Here is a 24202-nt window from a genome sequence, read left to right as displayed (position 1 = left end):
TGTGTGCGTGTGGATCTGTGTGCTGTGTGCATTTGATGGTTGTTACATAGTGTTATTGTTCGTTGAGCAACCTGATGGCCTGGGGATAGAAGCTTCTTCTGAGTCTGAGTGCTTGCCATGAGACTCCGGTATCGCTTGCCTGACCGCAGCAGTTCAAAGAGGCAGTTGTTTGGGTGGCTGGAGTCCTTGATAATTATCTTAGCCTTACCCCTGCACCGCTTGTTGTAAATGTTCTGGAGGGTGGGAAGCCCCACAGCCCAGGTGGTGCTGCCATCAGAGGAGAGGAGGAGGAGGAGGAGGGGGAGGAGGAGGAGGAGGAGGAGAAGAAGGAGGAGGAGGAGAAGGAGGAGGAGGAGAAGAAGAAGGAGGAGGAAGGAGAGGAGTATGAAGAGGAGAAGGAGAAGGAGGAGAAGGCCCTGCAGTGCATCCTGGAGGAGTACGATGAGGAGGAGAAGAAGAAGGAAAAGGAGGAGGAGAAAAAGGAGGAGGAGGAGAAGGCCCTGCAGTGGATCCTGGAGGAGTACGATGAGGAGGAGAAGAAGAAGGAGGAGGAGAAGAAGGAGAAGAAGGAGGAGGAGGGGGAGAAGAAGGAGGAGGAGGAGAAGGCCCTGCATTGGATCTTGGAGGAGTATGATGAGGAGGAGAAGAAGAAGGAGGAGGAGGAGAAGGAGGAGGAGGAGGAGGAGAAGAAGAAGGAGAAGAAGAAGGGGGAGAAGAAGGAGGAGGAGGGGGAGGAGAAGGAGGAGGAGGAGAAGGATGAGGAGGAGGAGGAGGAGGAGGAGAAAAAGAAGAAGAAGGAGAAGAAGAAGGAGTACGAGAAGAAGAAGGAGGAGGAGAAGAAGAAGGAGGAGGAGAATGAGGAGGAGAAGAAGGAGGAGGAGGGGAAGAAGAAGGAGTACGAGAAGAAAAAGGAGGAGGAGCAGAAGAAGGAACTGCTAGTCCTGGAGAGACCCATCCCGTGCACCAACCTCCTCGATTACATCAGAGAAGGGGGGGTGCTGCCGGAGCTCCAAGCCAAGGTAGGTGGTTTGTGTTGTGTGTGTATTAGGTGGTTTGTGTTGTGTGTGTATTAGGTGGTTTGTGTTGTGTGTGTATTAGGTGGTTTGTGTTGTGTGTGTATTAGGTGGTTTGTGTTGTGTGTGTATTAGGTGGTTTGTGTTGTGTGTGTATTAGGTGGTTTGTGTTGTGTGTGTATTAGGCCGTTTGTGTTGTGTGTATTAGGTGGTTTGTGTTGTGTGTGTATTAGGTGGTTTGTGTTGTGTGTGTATTAGGTGGTTTGTGTTGTGTGTGTATTAGGTGGTTTGTGTTGTGTGTGTATTAGGTGGTTTGTGTTGTGTATACGTATGTGTGTTTGTGTTTGTGTGTATGTGTGTTTGTGTAAGAGTGTGTATGTGTGTTTGTGTAAGTGTGTGTGTATGTGTGTGTGTAAGTGTGTGTGTGTCTCTCTGTTTCATCAACATTCTCTCTCTCTCTCGGTTTCATCAACATTCTCTCTCTCTATATATATCATCAACATTCGCTCTCTCTCTCTCTGTTTCATCAACATTCTCTCTCGCTCTCTCTGTTTCATCAACATTCTCTCTCTTTCTGTTTCATCAACATTCTCTCTCTCTCTGTTTCATCAACATTCTCTCTCTCTCAAGTCAAGAGTTTTATTTGTCACGGCATACAAGCATACAGTGAAATACTGTTATTATTGTTACTTGTATTATTGCATGCATTGTATTATTGCACATTGTATTATTGCACATTGTATTATTGCACAAATGTCCTATTCTCATTCCTGTCTTATTACTTGTGTTGCACATCGCTGCGGACATGACCCCCCCGCATTTCACTGTATGCTTGTATGCCGTGACAAATAAAACTCTTGACTTGACTTGACTTCTCTGTTTCATCAACATTCTCTCTCTCTCTGTTTCATCAACATTTTCTCTCTCTCTGTTTCATCAACATTCTCTCTCTGTTTCATCAACATTCTCTCTCTCTCTCTCTCTCTCTCTCTCTCTCTCTCTCTCTCTCTCTCTCTCTCTCTCTCTCTCTCTCTCTCTCTCTCTCTCTCTCTCTCTCTCTCTCTCTCTCTCTCTCTCACTCTCTCTCTCTCTGTTTCATCAACATTCTCTCTGTGTTCCAGGACTTCATGAGGCAGCTGGTTCTGGCTGTAATAGAGGTCCACTCTAGAGGAGTTCTGCCTCGGGACATTAAACCAGATAACATCCTGGTAGAAATCGGTTCTGACGTCCCGCGCCTCAGGCTCAAATACTTTGGCTGTGGCTGCGACCTGCATGATGGACTGTATACGGATATAGCAGGTATGCTGTTCTGTTCTGTTCTGACACTTGACTACCCAGCCCTTTGTCTCTCGGTCTCTTTATTGCTTTATTGACATGGGAAACATACGTTTACATGTAGTACAGAAGGAATTGTTTGTGTGATTGACAGTCTTTATGGTGGCTGCATTCCATTGGATGTCCTTTTCTTGTCACAGCAGCTCACAAATCTTGCTGCTGTGTGTCGTATATTCTATGTACATATTCTAGGTTAATCACAGTGCACACCGGTTTGCTAATTGGATAGAAGAAGAACAGAATGTGGAATGGTTTCCCCTTTATGACTCCTAGCTAGAGGGGAATCACTTTTGTAGTCAGGACAACCAAACTAGGATTCAAATTTATTTCCAGAGGCCCAAAAGGTGGATAAAGCAGGTTTTACATACAGGGATTATTTCATATTACAATCATAATGAATAAATGGTTATAGATGCTTTCACATTCAAACAAGTCCTACACACATGGTTATTCAATGAAAGGAATGTACTGTGCAATCACATGATCAACCTGGTCCAAGACCTTACATTTAAACTAGGCCACACAACAAACAGTGGTTCCATGTTTACTCACGTATCTGCAAAGTACATTCTCAGGTGGGGGCGGTGGAGGCGCAGACCATCGGGGGTCTGGCCTAATGTTTTAACACTGTATTCTCCCTTTTATACTTAAACATGACATCACAGGTTTAGACTGCTTCAGCCAATCAGAGTTATATCCAAAAATGTCTTGTACCAATGAGGTGTCTTGATACCAAACCAAGAGGCCTGGGTCTGCCTCTTCCAAATATGGTATTTTGCTGTCTCTGGGTATTTTCCTCTCTGGGCTGCCCCAGAGACCTCCATGGTCCATATATGGGCGTATTGTCAGCCCAGGGCCCCCCTTGTCATCTGTTGGCTTCTTGATGAGGTGGCATCTTCTCCCCCCAAGAGAGAATGAATTGGCAGTTGTCTTTTCTTTGGTTGGCCGTTGAATACTAGAACCTTTTCTAATTTGTAGCTTTAATGTAATGAGTTGCATATATATTCAGCATTAAACCAATGTAGTCGTTGTCTATAGTTTGATTCCAAACTTACTCAATAGGAGATAACACAAACCTGTATTTGCCAGACTGAATGAATGGATTCTAAGATTTCCACTATATATATATATATAAACATTCCAACAGAGAATTAGCAGAACATTATTCTATTATCTTCACAGACAGTTGAAATTGTAATGACATTCAAATATCCCTTTTCATCTAATAAGTCAGATGTTAATGTCAATGTGTATGTAATTTCCTTCAGTTTGATATCAAATAGTCTATCTGAAATACTACAAACCTGTCTATATATTTTACTACAGTTCTAGACTAAGCAGCCTATATTTGAATGAACTATTATAACAGATATTTGCAGTTTCAGTGATGATGAGAGAGATTATTTCTGTAGTTAACTAGGATCACTCAGACCTCCGGAATGTGACTCTGATTACACAGATAAGCCATTTGCTCTTGTGGGGGTTTTATGATGTTCCAAAAACGCTCCTTATTCAGCAGCTGAAAACCATTCTGAACTAAAAGGGCTCACACTATGTTTTTTGCATATGGTTACTTTACACAGACACATTGGCTATGACACAGTTTTATCAAGTCAATATACCATATGTGTTTGCACATTGTTGTATTTCTCCCAGTAGGTATGGGAGTTTTGAGTTATTTGCCAATGATTTCAAACTCTCTTTGGGTGTTTGCAATTTGTGGGAACTGGGAAGCATGTCTCTGATGTCTTGGTATAGTGGGCAGGTTGTTAAGAAGTGTAGTCTCTCTATCTCTCTCCATATTGTTTCTCTCTCCATATTGTTTCTCTCTCTGTCTCTCTCTCTTCTTCTTCTCTTCATATTGTTTTCTTTCTCTGTCTCTCTCCAGGAAGCAGACTGTTCTTTCCTCCAGAGTGGAATCTCACTAAGGCCTACAAGGCAGTGGAGTTCACAGTGTGGCAGTTGGGGGTGGTGCTGTACTACATGCTACATGGTTACTGCCCCTTCAGGAGCGTCGAAGAGATCCTCAACCATCGTCCCTACTTTGGTAAGGCACACACGCACACCCACACACACACACACACACACACACACTCACCCACACACACACACCAGAGCATGTGAGCGGGTGGATTTTGAAGTGAGCACGGAGTGGGCTTTAAAATGGGTCATAGTGACTCCGGAGCGAGAGCTCTCCTCAGCTCCGAGCCACTCCCAGCCACAGTGGTTTAAACTGATGTAATATACATGTAGTACAATGCCAAAGCAATAGGTGGCGATGTAGTTCAAACATGAAGGCCATTTTCAACCAATCAGAAGGGTGAACACGTCACTAGTCACTACACATCCTGCTAAGTCAAAACATAAATCCGCCATCTTTAAATCACCTCGGGAACTATTTAGCCATTTATTTTCAGCAAGAAACAAACAGAGTGCAATAAAAAAAAAAGGATACATTCACTGTGTTCTGCCTCATTTATTGATGAAACGAAACCAACATCAACACAATGTACCACCAAGAGCAGAGAGTTTAGTCTCACAAAAATAGCGCTGTAGCTGTTAGCTTACATGCTAACGTGAATGGGATCTGCCAGTATAAACACTTAGCATTGCGGCTAGGCTAGGCTAGCGTACATTAGCATAGTAAAGCTAGTAGAATGGTTGAAAACGTTATATTTAACAGATTGCAGAATGGGTACAATACAATACGGCTCAATACAAACAATTGTTAAGGGGCCCAGGGGGTGCAGACTGTTGTAGTTTGGTCAAATCAAGCTAATTTACATCATGCTCCAAAAAAATAATTTTTTTCTGCTGAGCGGGACGGAGCGCCAAGCGCTTGATGCGCAAATGAAGCTGAGCGCTGAGCGAGCGGAGAGCGGCTTGGGGGGGGGGGGGGGGGGGGGGGGGGGGCAACATGAGCGGATGAGAGCGGACCTAAGCCGTCGAGAGCGAAGAGCGGATTTCTCGGCCGCTCCGCGCCGCTTACATGCTCTGATACACACACGTTCACACACACAGACACAGACACACACACACGCTCACCCACACACACACACACACACACACGCTCACACCCCACACACACACGCTCACCACCCACACACACGCGCTCACACCCACACGCCTCACACCACACTCACACGCGCACGCTCACACACACACTCACCCACACTCACACGCGCATACTCACACACACTCACACACCACACGCTCACACACACTCACACGCGCACGCTCACGCACACGCTCTCACCCACACGCGCTCACACACACACACACACTACACGCTCACCCACTACGCTCACACACACTCACACGCGCACGCTCACACAATCACGCTCGACCCACACTCGCTCACACACACACACACACACACACACACACACACACGCTCACCCACACTCGCTCACACACACACACACACACACACACACACACACACACACACACACACACAAAAAGCGTCCTTGTTGTTAGTAACCTAGTCCTTCATTGTGGAACATCTTTATTTGAGGCTTCCTGTTCTCAGGCCGTTGACTGGGCTGTTAACCTGCTCTTAGTGCTGCTTTCTCTGCCTACTTGCTATGTTGCCAATACTGGAATCTGTGCAAACTTTACTGGAGCACTTAAGCACTTATAGTTGCTCTAGATAAGAGCTTAACATGTAAATGCAGACATATTACACACAGCAAAGATGTTCACCTAAATCTCTCTCTCTCTCTCTCTCTCTCTCTCTCTCTCTCTCTCTCTCTCTCTCTCTCTCTCTCTCTCTCTCTCTCTCTCTCTCTCTCTCTCTCACTCTCTCTCTCTAGCTCTCTCTCTAGCTCTCTCTCGCCCTCCAAGATGCAAGGATATGTTGCAGAGATGTCTTTCTAAAGACCCTGCAGACCGACCAACCCTAGATGAGATGTTGCTGCACCCCTGGCTCCATCTTGAGGAGAAGGAGGGGGAGGAGAAGAAGAAGGAGGAGGAGGAGAAGAATGAGTATGAGAAAAAGAAGAAGGAGGAGGAGGAGAAGAAGAAGAAGGAGGAGAAGAAGGAGGAGGAGGAGAAGAAGGAGTATGAGAAGAAGAAGAAGGAGAAGAAGAAGGAGGAGAAGAAGAAGAAGGAGGAGGATAAGAAGGAGGAGGAGAAGAAGGAGGAGGAGGAGAAGGAGTACAAGAAGAAGACGAAGGAGGAGGAGGAGGAGAAGAAGAAGAAGAAGGAGGAGGAGGAGAAGAAGAAGGAGAAGAAGAAGGAGTACGAGAAGAAGAAGGAGGAGAAGAAGGAGTATGAGAAGGATGAGAAGAAGAAGGAGGAGGAGAAGAAGGAGGAGGAGAAGAAGGAGTACGAGAAGGAGTATGAGAAGAAGAAGGAGGAGGAGGAGGAGAAGAAGGAGGAGGAGGAGGAGAAGAAGGAGAAGGAGTACAAGAAGAAGAAAGAGAAGAAGAAGGAGGAGAAGAAGGAAAAGGAGGAGAAGAAGGAGGAGGAGAAGATGGAGGAGGAGAAGAAGAAGGAGGAGGAGAAGAAGAAGAAAGAGTACGAGAAGAAGAAGGAGGAGAAGAAGGAGTACGAGAAGAAGAAGGAGGAGAATAAGAAGGAGGAGAAGGAGGATGAGGAGAATAAGAAGGAGTATGAGAAGAAGAAGGAGTATGAGAAGAAGGAGGAGGAGGAGGAGGAGGAGGAGGAGGAGGAGAAGAAGGAGGAGGAGGAGGAGGAGAAGAAGGAGGAGGAGAAGGAGGAGGAGAAGGAGGAGGAGGAGGAGGAGAAGAAGGAGGAGAAGAAGGAGGAGGAGAAGAAGAAGGAGGAGGAGGAGGAGGAGAGGAAGGAGTACGAGAAGAAGAAGGAGGAGGAGAAGAAGAAGGAGGAGGAGAGGAAGAAGAAGGGGGAGAAGAAGGAGGATAAGAAGAAGAAGGAGGAGAAGAAGAAGGAGGAGAATGAGGAGAATGAGGAGGAGAAGAAGGAGGAGGAGGAGGAGAAGAAGAAGGAGTATGAGAAGAAGATGGAGGAGGAGCAGAAGAAGGAACTGCTAGTCCTGGAGAGACCCATCCCGTGCACCAACCTCCTCGATTACATCAGAGAAGGGGGGGTGCTGCCGGAGCTCCAAGCCAAGGTAGGTGGTTTGTGTTGTGTGTGTATTAGGTGGTTTGTGTTGTGTGTGTATTAGGTGGTTTGTGTTGTGTGTGTATTAGGTGGTTTGTGTTGTGTGTGTATTAGGTGGTTTGTGTTGTGTGTGTATTAGGTGGTTTGTGTTGTGTGTGTATTAGGTGGTTTGTGTTGTGTGTGTATTAGGTGGGTTGTGTTGTGTGTGTATTAGGTGGTTTGTGTTGTGTGTGTATTAGGTGGTTTGTGTTGTGTGTGTATTAGGTGGTGTGGTAAAAAAAAATGATTTAAAAAGCGGTGGTAATTTTGAATTATTACTTTCATTTGATTTCATTTCTTTTAAATGTCTTAGAAGTTAACAGCCACTGATGATTAATCAGTATATGTATGGATGAGCGATTGAATTAAAATTTTTAGATTTTAGAAACGTATTATTAATGTGCTAGGATTGGTGGAAAATGATAGTATTTAAGATCGAACACAGTGTTAATTCAAGAGCCCAGACACCCCAGGTCTGCCGCTCCCCGACCCATCCAGAGAAGGCTGTCTGCTGAATTTTCATGTGAGTAAGCTGGATGGAGTAGTCACTGGTTGTGATATATAGATTTAGATGCTTATCTTAGAAACCAGGCTTACTCATGTGTAAAATGCTTACAGTAGATTCGCTATTTTCATTGATGTTAACATGGCTGTTTGTATGTACATGTTGGGGTTTGAGGTGCAAACCTTATTAATTCTTTGTACAAACATGTGTTTAATGTCCTCTGATAATCCTTGTATGTGAAAAGCAACTTTCTAATTCACTCTGAGCCGCCGAGGCAAATAAATGAGTTCGAACCATAGTTCCTCTTTTGCCTGGCATGCACAGTCTATTTCTCTATTAGTAGAGAAAAGACCATTTGAATCATGGTGACCTTTCCTCCTTCCAGATAGCAATCGCATTGTACTGTAAAATCGCCTTAGATATTGAGTAAGAATATACCACAGTGGTTTGTGTTGTGTGTGTATTAGGTGGTTTGTGTTGTGTAACTGAGGGGTACAATTCCCTGACTGTATTACTAGATATGATACTTACTACCACTACCTTTGTACTTAATATTCGGCCACCCAGTACACGGCATAAATATATTATCATAAACACTCTCACGTAGATGAAACGGATCCAACACAAATGTACGAAGTCGAAGTATGCGTTTATTACTACACAGCAATGGTGTGTAGAGCAAGCACTTAATCACTTAATTACATTTATGAATTGAAATAGTATGCACTTTTATGGCAAAGAGTATTCGTCGGTATATCAATAGAGAATGTCCAATCTCTGATGGCGCAGGTGGTAAATATACGACCTGGAATAGTTAAGGAATAACAGCAATGATACTTTAATGATTATATACTAGATACACTAAGGGGGGGTTAATCCGGTCGCTTGTAAGCCGACAGGAGTAGGAGGGGGGGGGGGGGTAGAATCCGGCTGCCTCGTCCGGCCAAGGGTATCCCAGGTGAACCCACTGTAGTGCCGTTCAATGCGCCGGCGATCCTTGGACCACAGATGAAAGCAGGTGGACTCTTTGTGGGCCGGCTCTCTCCGGTCCACGGGGGAGAGACGTGAAGCGACCTCGTCTTGCAGAGCGTCTCCTCACCTTGCGTCCTCTCCAGGGGGGGGGGTTCCAACACACGGCAGTGTCGGGGGTCTTTATCCATGGAATAATCAAAGTATACAAAGCATAATCCGTGCCTGGGAAGGCGGGCTGTCGTCGGTAGAATAATCCGGTATACAGGTCCACTCGCTCGTCGGCTCTGGGGCTCCTCGGGTGCAGCTTCACATGGGGTCAACCACCCTGGGTAAGCAGCCAGTTCTCTGCCCGAAACGATGGGGTACTGACTACGGTAGTATTCTCACCGCACGAAGCACTATATATTAACAGACTATTATTAGCTTAATAGACTACGTCCAACTCGACGATATAGTGCCAAATATGACTATTCAAATATTAATATACACAATGTCTCAATACCGATGGTAGGCGAACTTGGCCTTACTCCCACACGTGGCGTCGCGGGGAGGCTTTACGTCTGTGACTCTATTGGAGGGTAAGAAACTGGACTGAAAAGAAAGTCCTACTTTAGTAGCGCAGTATATATACGCACTATGAACAAATAGTCCCATTAGTGGTGCGGTAGCCAGATTCCTACGCGGAACTAGGACTTGTTCGTACATGTGGAGCGGTACGTTTGAACTGGGTCTGAGGGGTATGGCAGCCTGGCACCAAGGTCTCGACCAATAGTAGAATGGAGACTATTATGGGATGTTCAGTAGGCTAGAATGGATATTCAATGCATATTGTACAAGGAATATACAAGGGATATCAGGGAATATTAGAGAATATACAAATACAATTAAATATATATAAATAAATATATATATTCGGTTTAATCTGGCCCTTCACAACAGCCACCCCCTGATTGGTCCCAGACCTAATCAGTTAAACAGAGACAGATTAATCGCGTTGTCTATTTACACATAAGGGTTTGCTGTAGGGGTCAGTCAACTTCACAAAGTCATAGGGTTGTAGGGTCATGGTCATCATCGATTGTGTCTGGGAGTCGAGGCAGTTCTATGAGCCTCGCCACGGGACGGGTGTAAGTGCGACCCTGGACGAGCACTTCAGCTGCTCGGACCTTGCCGTCGGCACCGGTGATCACTTTGCTTACGCGGCCGGCCGGCCACATAGCTCTGGGCAGTGATTGATCAATAACTTTCTGTCAAATTGTCTCTCTCCTTTACCCACTTCTGGCGGGTCTGTAGAGACGGTAGGTAGTGCAGTAGGAAACTGTTCCAAAACTTGTCGGCTAATACTTGGCTGTACCTCCACATTCGTCGGCCGTTCGCTTCTTCAGGCCGGTACATTGTCTGGGGTAATGCAGGATCTAGCCGCCCCATCAGGAGTGTGTTGGGGGTAACTGGGTCGATATCCGCCACATCACTGGAGACATATCCGAGGGGCTTCGAGTTAAGTACTCCCTCAATCTCCGTGAGGACTGTCATTAGGACTTCTTCCGCCACAGTCTGGGCCCCAAGTACTGCGTCCAGGGCTGTCTTTATGGAGCGCACTTCTCGTTCCCAAGTGCCACCGAAGTGGGGTGCGTTTGGGGGGTTGAATTGGAAATCAACCTGTGCTGGAGCGAGGTGGGTCTTAAGTTCTGGGCCCATAGCTTGGAAGCTCTCTCTCAGCTCTCTTTCGCCGCCTTTGAAGTTTGTCCCATGATCGGACAATAGGGTAGACGGTCTTCCTTTCCGTGATGTGAATCTACGGAAGGCCATAAGGAATGAGTCTGTGCTCATGGTCGGGAGAAGCTCGATGTGTATCGCTCTGGTGGTCATGCATTTGAATACAATACCCCACCGCTTCTCGGTTCCTCTTCCTTTCTTTATGTGCAGCGGGCCAAAGCAGTCCATACCCGTTGAGTGGAATGGCTTGTCACCGATTCGGAGGCGACATGGAGGAAGGTCAGCCATCCTTGGTATGCTGGGCTGCGCGCGCCACTTGCGGCAGTCTAGACATGTTCGCTGGAAGCGTCGTACCGCCTCTCTTCCTTGTAGGATCCAGTAACGACGTCTGATTTCCGCGAAGACTCTTTCTGCTCCTGCGTGATGTACATCCTCATCGTATTTCTTTATAATCAGCTCTGTGACCTTGTGTCGGCTGTTCAATACGATCGGGTATTTAATGTCATCCGGTAGATTGGGGGCTCTGCGTAGGCGACCACCCACTCTGATGAGGGTATGAGCGTCGCTCTCGGGGGCCAGATGAATTAATCTGCTGTCGGATGGGACGGGCTTTCCTCCCTGTAGACAGGCCAATTCATCGGGGAACGAGTCTCTCTGGGCTCGCTGCAGTAGAAGCAATTCTGCCTCCTCGTAGTTAGCTGCTGACATATCAGCGGGGGACTTGCACTCCGGGTGGTACCGCAGGAATGTTCTTTGTTGTGCACTCTCTATGGACGTGCAATCGTCTATGTTAGGGTCGGTGGAGGCTACGGTGCTCAATCCACAGAACACAGACTTCTTATTTTCCACCTCCTCTGGACTTGCTTCCCTCGGGATAGGCATGGGCCACTGTCCTTCCGGGAGTCTTAGGAATGCGGGGCCGTCACTGTAGACATTGCGACGGGTGAGGTCATCCAGGGGCATCCCCCGGGTGATGACGTCAGCTGGGTTCTGTTTTGTATCAACGTAGCGCCACTCTGTTTCTCCGGTTAACTCTTCGGTTAAGTCTTGAATCTCGGTGACTCTGACTCCCACGAAGACTTTGTACTTGCATGAGTCCGATTTGATCCAGGCGAGTACCGTCGTGGAATCTGACCACAGGATTGTTCTAGACACCGGTATGGTGAGCTCACGTTGGATGAGCGTGGCTAGGTGCGCTCCGGCTAGGGCTGCGCAGAGCTCTAGACGTGGGATAGATTGTTGCTTGCGTGGGGCTATTCTCGAGCGGGCGAGGACAAATGCTGTGTAGATCTCTCCCCCCTGGTCTTGGGCCCGTAAGTAGGCTACTGATCCGTATGCGACCTCTGAGGCGTCACTGAAGACGTGTAAGTCCATTTTACATGTCTCTGGCCTCACCGTGGGTGGGAAGTAGCTTCGGCGCATATTAACGCCTGGGAGTGAGTGGAGCTCCATCTCCCACTCTCTCCAGGTGGATGCAAGGTGTGCGGGAATGGGGTCGTCCCAGCCCTGGTCCTTGTCCCACAATGCTCGTACAATCATTTTTGCCCTGGTGGTGTACGGTAGAATACATCCTAGCGGGTCATATTGTCGGGCGAGTGTTGTGTACACACTCCGTCTGGTGGTCGGCGCCGCCGCCGGCCTTCCCTGCTCCGTAGTCAGGGGCTTGTGTCTGTAGTGAAGCGAATCTGTTTTGAATCGCCACACCAATCCCAGGGTCATCTCCTGGGCTTCTCCCGGGATTGTAGCCATCCAGGTCTCGCTGCTGGCTGCCTTGTCCTCGGAGGAGAGGCTGCGCAGTACTTGCGGATCGCTGCTGGCCCACTGCCTGAGATCAAAGCCGCCTTTGATCAATGAGGTGCGGAGTTTAATCAGGAGAGCCTCGGCTTCTTCTTGGGTTGAAAGGCTTTGTAGACAGTTGTCTACGTAGAAGCTGTTCTTTACGCTGTGTCGGACCTCTTCGTCCGCTGCTGGGTCCTCTGCTACATGTTTCTGTAGTGCAAATGTAGCACAGCAGGGGCTGCACGTCGTTCCGAAGGGGAGGACTTCCCATTGGTAGATGGCTGGGTGCTCATCTCCTGGCTTCTCTCTCCATAGGAACCGTAACAGGGGCTTGTCCGCCTCTACTAATCTCACCTGCAGGAACATTCCTTTAATGTCCCCGCTGATGGCCACCTTTTCCTGGCGGAAGCGGAGTAGAACGCCGAGTAGGGAGGGGCCGAGTGTGGGACCGGGCAGTAACTCTTTATTTAGATTTTGGGATCCGATCTGGTAGCTGCAGTTAAATACTATGCGGTCTTTACCGTTGTGATGGACCTTGTGGTGGGGCACGTACCACGATTCAGTGGTCTGGTCAGCCTCTTTAATATCCATCTTTGTGACGTGTCCCGCTGTGATGAGCTTCTCAATCTCAGCGCGGTATACACTCTCTTGGGCGGGGTTCTTGGCTAAGCGCCGCTCCGTGTTCAGCAGGTACCGTTCTGTGGCGTCTGTCTTGGCGTGGAAAGTAGGCATTCCTTCTCGCCGCAGGAGTGGCGTGGCGTATCTCAACACGCCGTTGACCGGGACTCTCTTGGTCCCTGTCTCGAGGAGGTGAATGGCGTAAATGTCATCTTTAGAGCGAATGTCTTTCTTTCCGTTCTTAAAGGGCATTTGTTCCAAGGTCCATAGCCGCTCTACGTGTTGCAGGAGTGCGGTTTCTCCCTCTGTGACTCGGGAGTGGAGACATCTAGTGGCTGTACTTCGGTTGAGAGATTTGGCGAGCGGGCCTTGGAGAGTCCATCCCAAACGGGTCTCGACTGCTGCAGGACAGCCTCGGGGTCCGGTATGAACCCGGTCTATCGGGACAATGAGGTCTGCATGGTCGGAGCCTATCAACAGGGTCGGCATAGCATTGTCTATGAGCGGGATCGGTAACTTGCGCAGATGTGCATATTTCTCCATCAGCTTGGCGACGGGGTATGTGTACCGCGACAGTCCTATTTCTTGGCTGGTGAAAGCGTCTGTAATCTGGTACCGTCGCTCAGGCTGGCCGCTTGCTGCGATAGAGAATGAGACATTCTCGCCCTTTATCGTCTTCAAATCTCGTCTTATTGTCCGAATTGTCATTTGGGTTTCGCTTCCCCGCAGCCCTAGCTGGGCCGCAGCGGAGGCGAGTAGCAGGGTCTTCTCTGACCCGTCATCGAGGACGGCGTAAGTGTCCAGGACTTTATTCTGGTAGCTTAGTGTCACACGCACTACTTTTAGGAGTACTCGGGCTCCACTGCTGCTGGCGGGATCGATGTACATGACGCTCGCTTTGCGGCTGGATGGTGCAGGTGAAGGGCGCCGTCTGTTACTGTCGTGAAGTATGTCCAGATGGGCTCCATCGCACTTGGTGCACCTTTTCTTTAAGCGGCATTCGGCTGCCATGTGTGAGCGCGCACAGCGAAAACAGCGCTTGTTGGACTTTATCCATTGACCTGCTTCCTCCGCGTTCAGCTTGGGGAAGGAGTCACATTGCGCTAGCCAGTGTTCTTTCTCACAGTAGGGGCACACTATCTTCCACTTCTCCGTTCTGGAGGGGGTACTGTGGCTCCTGCTGTTCGGTACTGACGCCGATTGGTGCATCACAGTCACCGATCTTCTTCCATCATTTAGTCGTCTGGTTCCTTCTCTGGAGCCAGGGGTGCTCCGTCCGAATGTATCTCGCCAGGAAGTCTGCTAGATCGAGGAGGTTCGGTTCGGGGCCATTCGGGTCTCTGTGGTCCCTCTGCCGCCTAAAGCGCTCCTGACGAGCGGGCGGCAGCTTCTCCAGAATCCTTTCCACATTTGAGTTGGCGTAAAGTTCATGCCTCCCCTTCTCTCTTTGCGCTCCCAACATCCCTACCAGGGACTGCACTCTGATGGACAGGTCGTCCAGTGCTCGATTGTCTATTGCTGGGGGTAAGCCGTCGATGTGTCGGATCTCCTGGATCACGTAATCCCATATGCGCCCATACCTCTGGTCCAATGCTACCAGCGCTGCTGTGTATGGGGTGGTGGAAGTCGCGTAGGCGAGCGCTATATTATGTGCGCGGGGCACCTTTAAGTGCTTCAGTAGGATGGCGTATTTGTGGCGTTCATCCAATACATCCACCAACATGGTCTCCAGACACATGCAGAGTTCTGTATACTGGGCCCGGTTCTCTTGGGTGAAGTCGGGTACCATATGCGTGCCAATGTATGACGCTGACTGTGGATACATCGGCGAGCGTTGGGGGAGAGGCCTCCTAGGCGAGTCTCCTCCCGCTCCTTGGTATGGGCTGGTACCGGCAGTGTACCATGGCCCGCTTGTCCAGGTGCTGTTCCTCGGTGCGGGTCGTGCGTCGTGCTCACCCGTGTATAGAGTCGGGGGTCTGTAGCGCAGCTCCGCGGGGGCATAGCCTGGGCTGTACCGGACCTCCTGGTCCGGTAGAGTACTGTGCTGTCCTCGGGCGTGGTTCTCCTCCTCTTCCTCCTCGTCTTCAGCTAGGTCATCCAGTGCTTGTAGTCTCTGGTTTAGCCTCTCCACAGGATATGCTGCTCCTTCCCGGTTGCTAGGTCTCGCTTGGACCGGTGGGGGGAGGTGGTCTGTGGGGGGTATAGACCTCGTCTGTTGGTCAAGTTCAGGGTTGTTTACTCGGCTAGGGGATGCCGCCCTGGAGGTGTGTCTAGACGAGTTCCTGGAGCCTCTGGCGGAGGGAGAGGGTGTTGTCCGTCTGATCAGCTGTTCTATTAGTTGCGACTGCTGTCTGTCGCGCGCTGCGTCCCGTTGAGCACCGGCTCGTTCTCGGGCCACATTCTCTTCCATCTGAATGCGTCTTATTTCTAGACGTATCTGCTCGTGTTTGCTTCGCTGCTGGATCTGCAGTCGGTCGCGTTCAGCAGCGGCGTTCAGGCTGATGAGGAAGGCCTGCTGTAGGGTCCTCTCTGCCTCGCTGGGAGAAGGCGGTTGTATAGGGGAGCCTTCCCTCGGGGTACTCCTTGCGGAGCCTTGGAGCTCTATCTCCACGGTGCTCTCCCCGTCTTCTTCCGTGCCGAGTTCTCTCTCGGTAGCGTTGTATTCCTCCCGGGACTCATCGGGGACTACTTCTTCAGTACTGGCGGGGTGTGAAGTCATGTCTGGTTCCCACTGGTCCCCACCGTGAACTTGGTCAGTTACATTAGAGCCCGTAGGGGCCTCTATGGTCGGGGTAGTCTGGGCGTTGGGGTTAGACATACTTTTACTTTCTAGTTTTACCGCGTTTACTGTTAGTAGAAGACTAGGTTGTTGACTGACAGCGTAAGCCTCTAAGTACTGAGGGAGCCGTCGTTCGCGCTGCGGGCGTTGGTTAGGAGGATCGTTTCGTGGAGTGTTCATCATAGGCCATTTCAATATTAATAACACTATATTAATATTACACTAATTACCCTCCGGCTCGAAGGACCAATTGTAACTGAGGGGTACAATTCCCTGACTGTATTACTAGATATGATACTTACTACCACTACCTTTGTACTTAATATTCGGCCACCCAGTACACGGCATAAATATATTATCATAAACACTCTCACGTAGATGAAACGGATCCAACACAAATGTACGAAGTCGAAGTATGCGTTTATTACTACACAGCAATGGTGTGTAGAGCAAGCACTTAATCACTTAATTACATTTATGAATTGAAATAGTATGCACTTTTATGGCAAAGAGTATTCGTCGGTATATCAATAGAGAATGTCCAATCTCTGATGGCGCAGGTGGTAAATATACGACCTGGAATAGTTAAGGAATAACAGCAATGATACTTTAATGATTATATACTAGATACACTAAGGGGGGGTTAATCCGGTCGCTTGTAAGCCGACAGGAGTAGGAGGGGGGGGGGGGGGTAGAATCCGGCTGCCTCGTCCGGCCAAGGGTATCCCAGGTGAACCCACTGTAGTGCCGTTCAATGCGCCGGCGATCCTTGGACCACAGATGAAAGCAGGTGGACTCTTTGTGGGCCGGCTCTCTCCGGTCCACGGGGGAGAGACGTGAAGCGACCTCGTCTTGCAGAGCGTCTCCTCACCTTGCGTCCTCTCCAGGGGGGGGGGTTCCAACACACGGCAGTGTCGGGGGTCTTTATCCATGGAATAATCAAAGTATACAAAGCATAATCCGTGCCTGGGAAGGCGGGCTGTCGTCGGTAGAATAATCCGGTATACAGGTCCACTCGCTCGTCGGCTCTGGGGCTCCTCGGGTGCAGCTTCACATGGGGTCAACCACCCTGGGTAAGCAGCCAGTTCTCTGCCCGAAACGATGGGGTACTGACTACGGTAGTATTCTCACCGCACGAAGCACTATATATTAACAGACTATTATTAGCTTAATAGACTACGTCCAACTCGACGATATAGTGCCAAATATGACTATTCAAATATTAATATACACGATGTCTCAATACCGATGGCAGGCGAACTTGGCCTTACTCCCACACGTGGCGTCGCGGGGAGGCTTTACGTCTGTGACTCTATTGGAGGGTAAGAAACTGGACTGAAAAGAAAGTCCTACTTTAGTAGCGCAGTATATATACGCACTATGAACAAATAGTCCCATTAGTGGTGCGGTAGCCAGATTCCTACGCGGAACTAGGACTTGTTCGTACATGTGGAGCGGTACTTTTGAACTGGGTCTGAGGGGTATGGCAGCCTGGCACCAAGGTCTCGACCAATAGTAGAATGGAGACTATTATGGGATGTTCAGTAGGCTAGAATGGATATTCAATGCATATTGTACAAGGAATATACAAGGGATATCAGGGAATATTAGAGAATATACAAATACAATTAAATATATATATATAAATAAATATATATATATTCGGTTTAATCTGGCCCTTCACAACATGTTGTGTGTGTATTAGGTGGTTTGTGTTGTGTGTGTATTAGGTGGTTTGTGTTGTGTGTGTATTAGGTGGTTTGTGTTGTGTATACGTATATGTGTGTTTGTGTGTGTTTGTGTTTGTGTGTATGTGTGTTTGTGTAAGTGTGTGTTTGTGTACGTGTGTGTTTGTGTGTGTATGTGTGTGTAAGTGTGTGTGTGTCTCTCTGTTTCATCAACATTCTCTCTCTCGGTTTCATCAACATTCTCTCTCTCTATATTTCATAAACATTCTCTCTCTCTGTTTCATCAACATTCTCTCTCTCTCTCTGTTTCATCAACATTCTCTCTCTCTCTCTCTCTCTCTGTTTCATCAACATTCTCTCTCTCTCTGTTTCATCAACATTCTCTTTCTGTTTCATCAACATTTTCTCTCTCTCTCTCTCTCTCTCTCTCTCTCTCTCTCTCTCTCTCTCTCTCTCTCTCTCTCTCTCTCTCTCTCTCTGTTTCATCAACATTCTCTCTCTCTGTTTCATCAACATTCTCTCTCTCTCTGTTTCATCAACATTCTCTCTCTCTCTCTGTTTCATCAACATTCTCTCTGTTTCATCAACATTATCTCTCTCTCTCTCTACCCCCCCCCTCTCTCTCTCTCTCTCTCTCTCTCTCTCTCTCTCTCTCTCTCTCTCTCTCTCTCTCTCTCTCTCTCTCTCTCTCTCTCTCTCTCTCTCTCTCTGTGTTCCAGGACTTCATGAGGCAGCTGGTTCTGGCTGTAATAGAGGTTCACTCTAGAGGAGTTCTGCCTCGGGACATTAAACCTGAGAACATCCTGGTAGAAACCGGTTCTGACGTCCCGCGCCTCAGGCTCATAGACTTTGGCTCTAGCTGCGACCTGCATGATGGACTGTATACGGATATAGCAGGTATGCTGTTCTGTTCTGTTCTGACCCTTCACTACCCAGCCCTTTGTCTCTCGGTCTCTTTATTGCTTTATTGACATGGGAAACATACGTTTACATGTAGTACAGAAGGAATTGTTTGTGTGATTGACAGTCTTTATGGTGGTTGCATTCCATTGGATGTCCTTTTCTTGTCACAGCAGCTCACAAATCTTGCTGCTGTGTTTGCACATTGCTGTATTTCTCCCAGTAGGTATGGGAGTTTTGAGTTATTTGCCAATGATTTCAAAGTCTCTTTGGGTGTTTACAATTTGTGGGAAGTAGAGATGTTCCGATAAAAATGTTTCCTTCCCGATCCGATTCCGATACCTAAGCTTTGGGTATCGGCCGATACCGATACTGATCCGATACCAGTGCATACATAAAAAAAAAAAAAAAACGTTATATTATATAAATTATTATTATTATAATTAACTGTTTTATATATACTGTTTTTTAGTAATAACTAGAAAGTAATGGTATTTATTCAACAACAGGTGATTGTATAGATTACTATCATTAAAGGAAAACTCCAACATTTTGGGAAATTTGCTTATTTAACATCTTCCCTGGAGTTAGACAAGAAGATACATACCTTTTTTGTCTCTGTGCATGCATTAGGCTTAGGGAACGCCCGCACCGTTAGCGTAGCTTAGCTTCATCACTGGAAGTGGGGCAGTCCTTTACCCTGAAGTTCCCTACAGTCCCCTACAGTCACGAAATGCACTCCAAATACAACTCCAAAACGTTCCTATAAACATGTTGTGACCTGTGTATTTACCACATGGAGAAATAAAAAATTATTGAATTAGACATTTACTTTTTCTAAGCAAATATACTCGGAACAATTTTTTGCCGAACCACTCCTCTCTGGGCGCAGTGATTTCAGTGCTACTTTCTAAGGTTGAGGGAGGCGGCCGGCCAGTGTTTACCAATGTGACTAGTAGCTTAGCGACAGACTAACTTGACTGCTGCTAATCATGGCCGACTTTGAAAGAGAGGAATCCTCAGAGGATGATGAATACTTTGGGACAAACAAAGATCCAGAAGCTTATCTTTTTTAACCCGAATACACAGAGGAGGAACTACGTGTTTTGGAAGCTGACCGGGTGAGACACAAGGATGAAGCAGAACAGCTTGGGGCCATGGGGAGAGTCAGAACAGACACGGATTGGTGGTGCAAATGTGGATTATGCCAACCTATGCCGACAGAAATAGAGTGCTTCTGCTGTAATGAATGGGACTCTGTGCTGCCATCAATGATCGGAAGGCTTCATATATCGGATGAAGAGGACAGTGCACAACGAGACTGTCTAACGAGCAAGGAACATTTCTCAGCGCTAACACATCCAGAAGTGGTTGGAACTTTTTTCCATGTTCCGAAAATTCATTGGAAAAGACGCCCCATGCCGAGTGGACCTAACGGACAGTTGTCTATCGAGAAAGTGACTATTATAATCATCATGATGCATGGGGCAAACTAAGTTCTCGTTTACACATGTCGCTAAGCTACTAGTCACATTGGTAAACACTGGCCGGCCGCCTCCCTCGACATTATAAAGTAGCACTGAAATCACTGCGCCCAGAAAGGAGTGGTTCGGCAAAAAATTGTTCAGAGTATATTTGCTTAGAAAACGTAAATGTCGAATTCAATAATTTTTTATTTCTCCACATGGTAAATACTAGGGGTGGGACGGTTCACAAAATGGACGGTTTGGTTCGTATCACGGTTTTGGGGTCACGGTTTTTGGTTCGGTTCGATATACGTTCATTTGTATTAAAAAAAATATTTAACACTTTGGTTGCCTTGGGTTAAATTCATGATATACCATAGGTTGCCGGCTCTATTTGTCTATGGAGAAGTACCCCTTCTTTGCATGGCTATAACTTTTTAAATTCTATTGCTACATTGCCATTATTAGGGCCCATTCAAAGTCCTATATGTATTGTTCATTGTGTAGCAACGTTAAACTTTTTCATTCACATATTCATAGTAAAGTATGGTCTAATGTATAAGTATGTTTTCATCTCTTTCTGCAGCTTTCTCCAGAACGTGATCTATAGCCCCAAATGCATTATATTGATGATGCAATACAGTTTTATGGCAATCAGCGCGATATAAAAAATTCCAACTAGACGTACTTCTAGAAGTTACTACACGTCATCTGATGTTGACCGGATGGGCTAGGGGGCATTTATAATTCCGTGGGCAGCGTTATACCAATCATCTAATGTGGGTCAAATGTTGATAATAGCAGTTAGTATCGAAGACGGTAACATTACACGCTGAAACTCACCCCAGTCTCCGCGCGCCGTTGGGCGATCATCGTAGAGTAGAAGTCTTATCATTATGGGATGTAAATTTACCCGGTCCATCTCCAGCTTGTATAATGGTATATACGTCCAAATCATGTTGTTTATCGAGTTATTGGCAATCGATCACTGTGTAGCGTGACGAGCCAGAGTCCCGGGACCTATAGCGAGTGCCCGGAAGTACTACGGACGTCTAGCACAACCTCTATGGCACATCCTGTTAAGCGATTGCGCCGATCGGCCACCAGATGGCGCTCCTGAACCGCCAGAGAGCTCAGTGGGTCCTGCTGGTGGATCTCAGGCCAGCGGAGGGGACATATGAATCCGATCGCAGATTTTTGAAATATTGATATAAGGACGCTGTACAGCGTCCTCCGGCAACTTGAGCATGGCCAGCAATGACGTCTAAACACGTTTCATGGCAGTCAAAGTCAAAGTTTCATGGCACTCAAAAATCTAAACATGCTTCATTTATAAAAAAAAAAAAAAAAAAAAAGGTTTACAGTGTTACAGTGTTTACAGCCTTAAATAATGTTTGGCACACAAAGACCGAACTGACTGAAAAATATAGGCTACATTTGTCAAAGTATTAACTGGCAGCATACATCAAACTAACACACACACACTGTACTGTTTAAAAACAACACTGCTCTGTTCATTCTATTTTTAAAATACGTACATTATCTGTCTACATTTATTTAGAGTAACATTATTTAAATATTGAGTGCAACTGTGGTGGATTACGTAATTCGGTGAGTTGGAACTATCTATGGGTTGGCGGGTCCCCACGGACATTTTAGCGTGTGGCACCTTCAGCTCCGGTAACGTTAGGAGGAGTTCATAACATCAACAAGCAGCACGAAAGCGGCAATAGTCCCGGTTGGAGTTAGTAAAACACAGTTGTATGTTGGCTTTCTTGGATGTTGAATAAACGCCTATCATTGTCTTTAAACACTCCGCCTCTCAGACTCTCATTTCCTCCTCTGCTAGCTAGTAGCTACAGTAACATTTCGTTGACTGTATTAGCTGGGGCTAGTGCTACCATAGTTAAAACGTGTGTTGTGTTGTACAAACTGCTAACACTATGGCAAGATGTGTGTTGGCCTATGTAATGTTAATGGCTATGTTTTTAAAGTCGTAATGAAGATTGATTTATATTGTGCTTGCCATTTTTACACAAACTGACTAGCACCTGGCTGCAGTGCTGCTGCTGCTGCTGCTGCTGCCTGCAGCCAGTGCTCACCTCTCCCGGCTCCGCCAAATGATTTTTTTTTATTTGCGCGTCATCTGAAACGTACGATACACAGAGCCCCGAACCGTGGGGGTCGTACTGTACGGTACCGTCTCACCCCTAGTAAATACACAGGTCACAACATGTTTACAGGAACGTTTTGGAGTTGTATTTGGAGTGTATTTCGTGACTGTAGGGGACTGTAGGGAACTTCAGGGTAAAGGTCTGACCCACTTCCAGTGATGAAGCTAAGCTATGCTAATGGTGCGGGCGTTCCCTAAGCCTAATGCACGCACAGAGACAAAAAAGGTATGTATCTTCTTGTCTAACTCCAGGGAAGATGTTAAATGAGCTAATTTCCCAAAATGTTGGAGTTTTCCTTTAACTATGCTCAATGAGTTCACCCACGGAAAGGTTGTTCGGACATTGTTTCCGCACGGACGTTATACGCTGTTGCACTTGCTATCCAGTCTGCAGAGGCTCTGGCTAGTAGTAACGTGTATGTTGTGATTTTCGATGCAAAATAAATATTCAACATTCTCTTTTGAGACTCCGCCTCAGACTCTTATCCTTTGGCACTAAAAGCTAAACATTGCGTGCGAGAGGTCGATCAGCAACGACACTTTAGGTTAGCCACATTAGCATGAGCTAACGTTAGATGGAAAGACAATGTAACGTTACTGCCACTAACTTACTGGTGAAAAAGTGATTTACCTTGGAATACTCATTTGCCAACTTGCTGTACTATGCTTGCAGGTCTGCAGCCATTATTGCTGGATTATGAATAGCCCCAACTTTAGCCAAGGTAACGTTAAAGATAAAACTAGCTTTTCAGCTAGCGCTTCAGCTAATGCTAATAACACCAGCAAGCCCCGCTCTGCCGGGACGATGGCATTTAAGAAAGTATCTGCTGTTAAAATGACAAATGGCATTGACACTTTAATTCACGGTTGATTAAAAACACGTTTGTTTTATAATGCTTGCTCTCAGCAGACCGCACGTGTTGTTGATAAATGACGTCATATGGGATCGGTGTGAAGGTTCGGTGTGAGGGTAGGTGAGGAGACCCCAAATGCAGAACAAGATCAGAGAGAGTAGAGGCAGAGACAACGGAATGAAACTGAACAGGCTTTTACTTTGGCAGTTTGCAAGCAACAATGATACACGTTAAAAACGGTAACAACAAAAACGAACTGCGAAACCCGAAAATAAAACTCAGCAGTGCTGGAAAAAGTGGACTAAGAATAAGGAACGGACTCACTGGGAAATACAGGTGACAAAGGTGAGTATGTGACCGAACACAACTTGGGTAGACAAAACAAAACAAGGGCAATGGTGCGACAAGGAATGTGAGAAACGGGCAGGTATAAATACTGCCCGTGATTACTAATGAGTGCCAGCTGGTTTAAGACCAGGCATGACCAAGACTGGTGAACACAAAATATTAGTAAAAGAAATCTCACACTATAAATAAAAGCATGTGTAAAGGGATTATCTTAAAGGAAACATATGCAAAGAGACAACCCTTAATGGAAACATATGTAAAGGATAAACCTTAATGGAAACATATGAAAAGGATTAACCCTTAATGGAAAGCATATGTAAAAAGAAAACCTTATAGGAAACATATGTAAAGGATAAACCTTAAAGGAAACAAGCTAGACCGGGGAAACACAACATGAACAGAGGCAGCAAAGCATTTAAAGTATTAATCATAACATTAATAGAATCCAGCAAACCTAGACCTAAAGGCCTGAGAAGGTACAGTTTCTGGAGTTGCTGCATTTGGCCACCGGAGGGCGGCAGAAAACCACTGTTCATATTGTTCAGGAAGGGTCCCTGGCTGGGACCATGACAATCGGAGGCTAGACTTTCGGCGTACTCGCCGATACCGATACCAGCATTTTAGGCAGTATCGGAGGCATTTCCGATACTGGTATCGGTATCGGAACAACTCTAGTGGGAAGCATGTCTCTGATGTCTTGGTATAGTGGGCAGGTTGTTAAGAAGTGTAGTCTCTCTATCTCTCTCCATATTGTTTCTCTCTCTCCATATTGTTTCTCTCTCTCTCTCTCTCTCTCTCTTCTTCTTCTCTTCATATTGTTTTCTTTCTCTGTCTCTCTCCAGGAAGCAGACTGTTCACTCCTCCAGAGTGGCATCTCACTAAGGCCTACAAGGCAGTGGAGTTCACAGTGTGGCAGTTGGGGGTGGTGCTGT

The sequence above is a fragment of the Notolepis coatsorum genome (genome assembly GCF_963971535.1).
Source record: "Notolepis coatsorum genome assembly, chromosome: 1".
Lineage (NCBI taxonomy): Eukaryota > Metazoa > Chordata > Actinopteri > Aulopiformes > Paralepididae > Notolepis > Notolepis coatsorum.
This window is presented reverse-complemented; position numbering follows the sequence as displayed.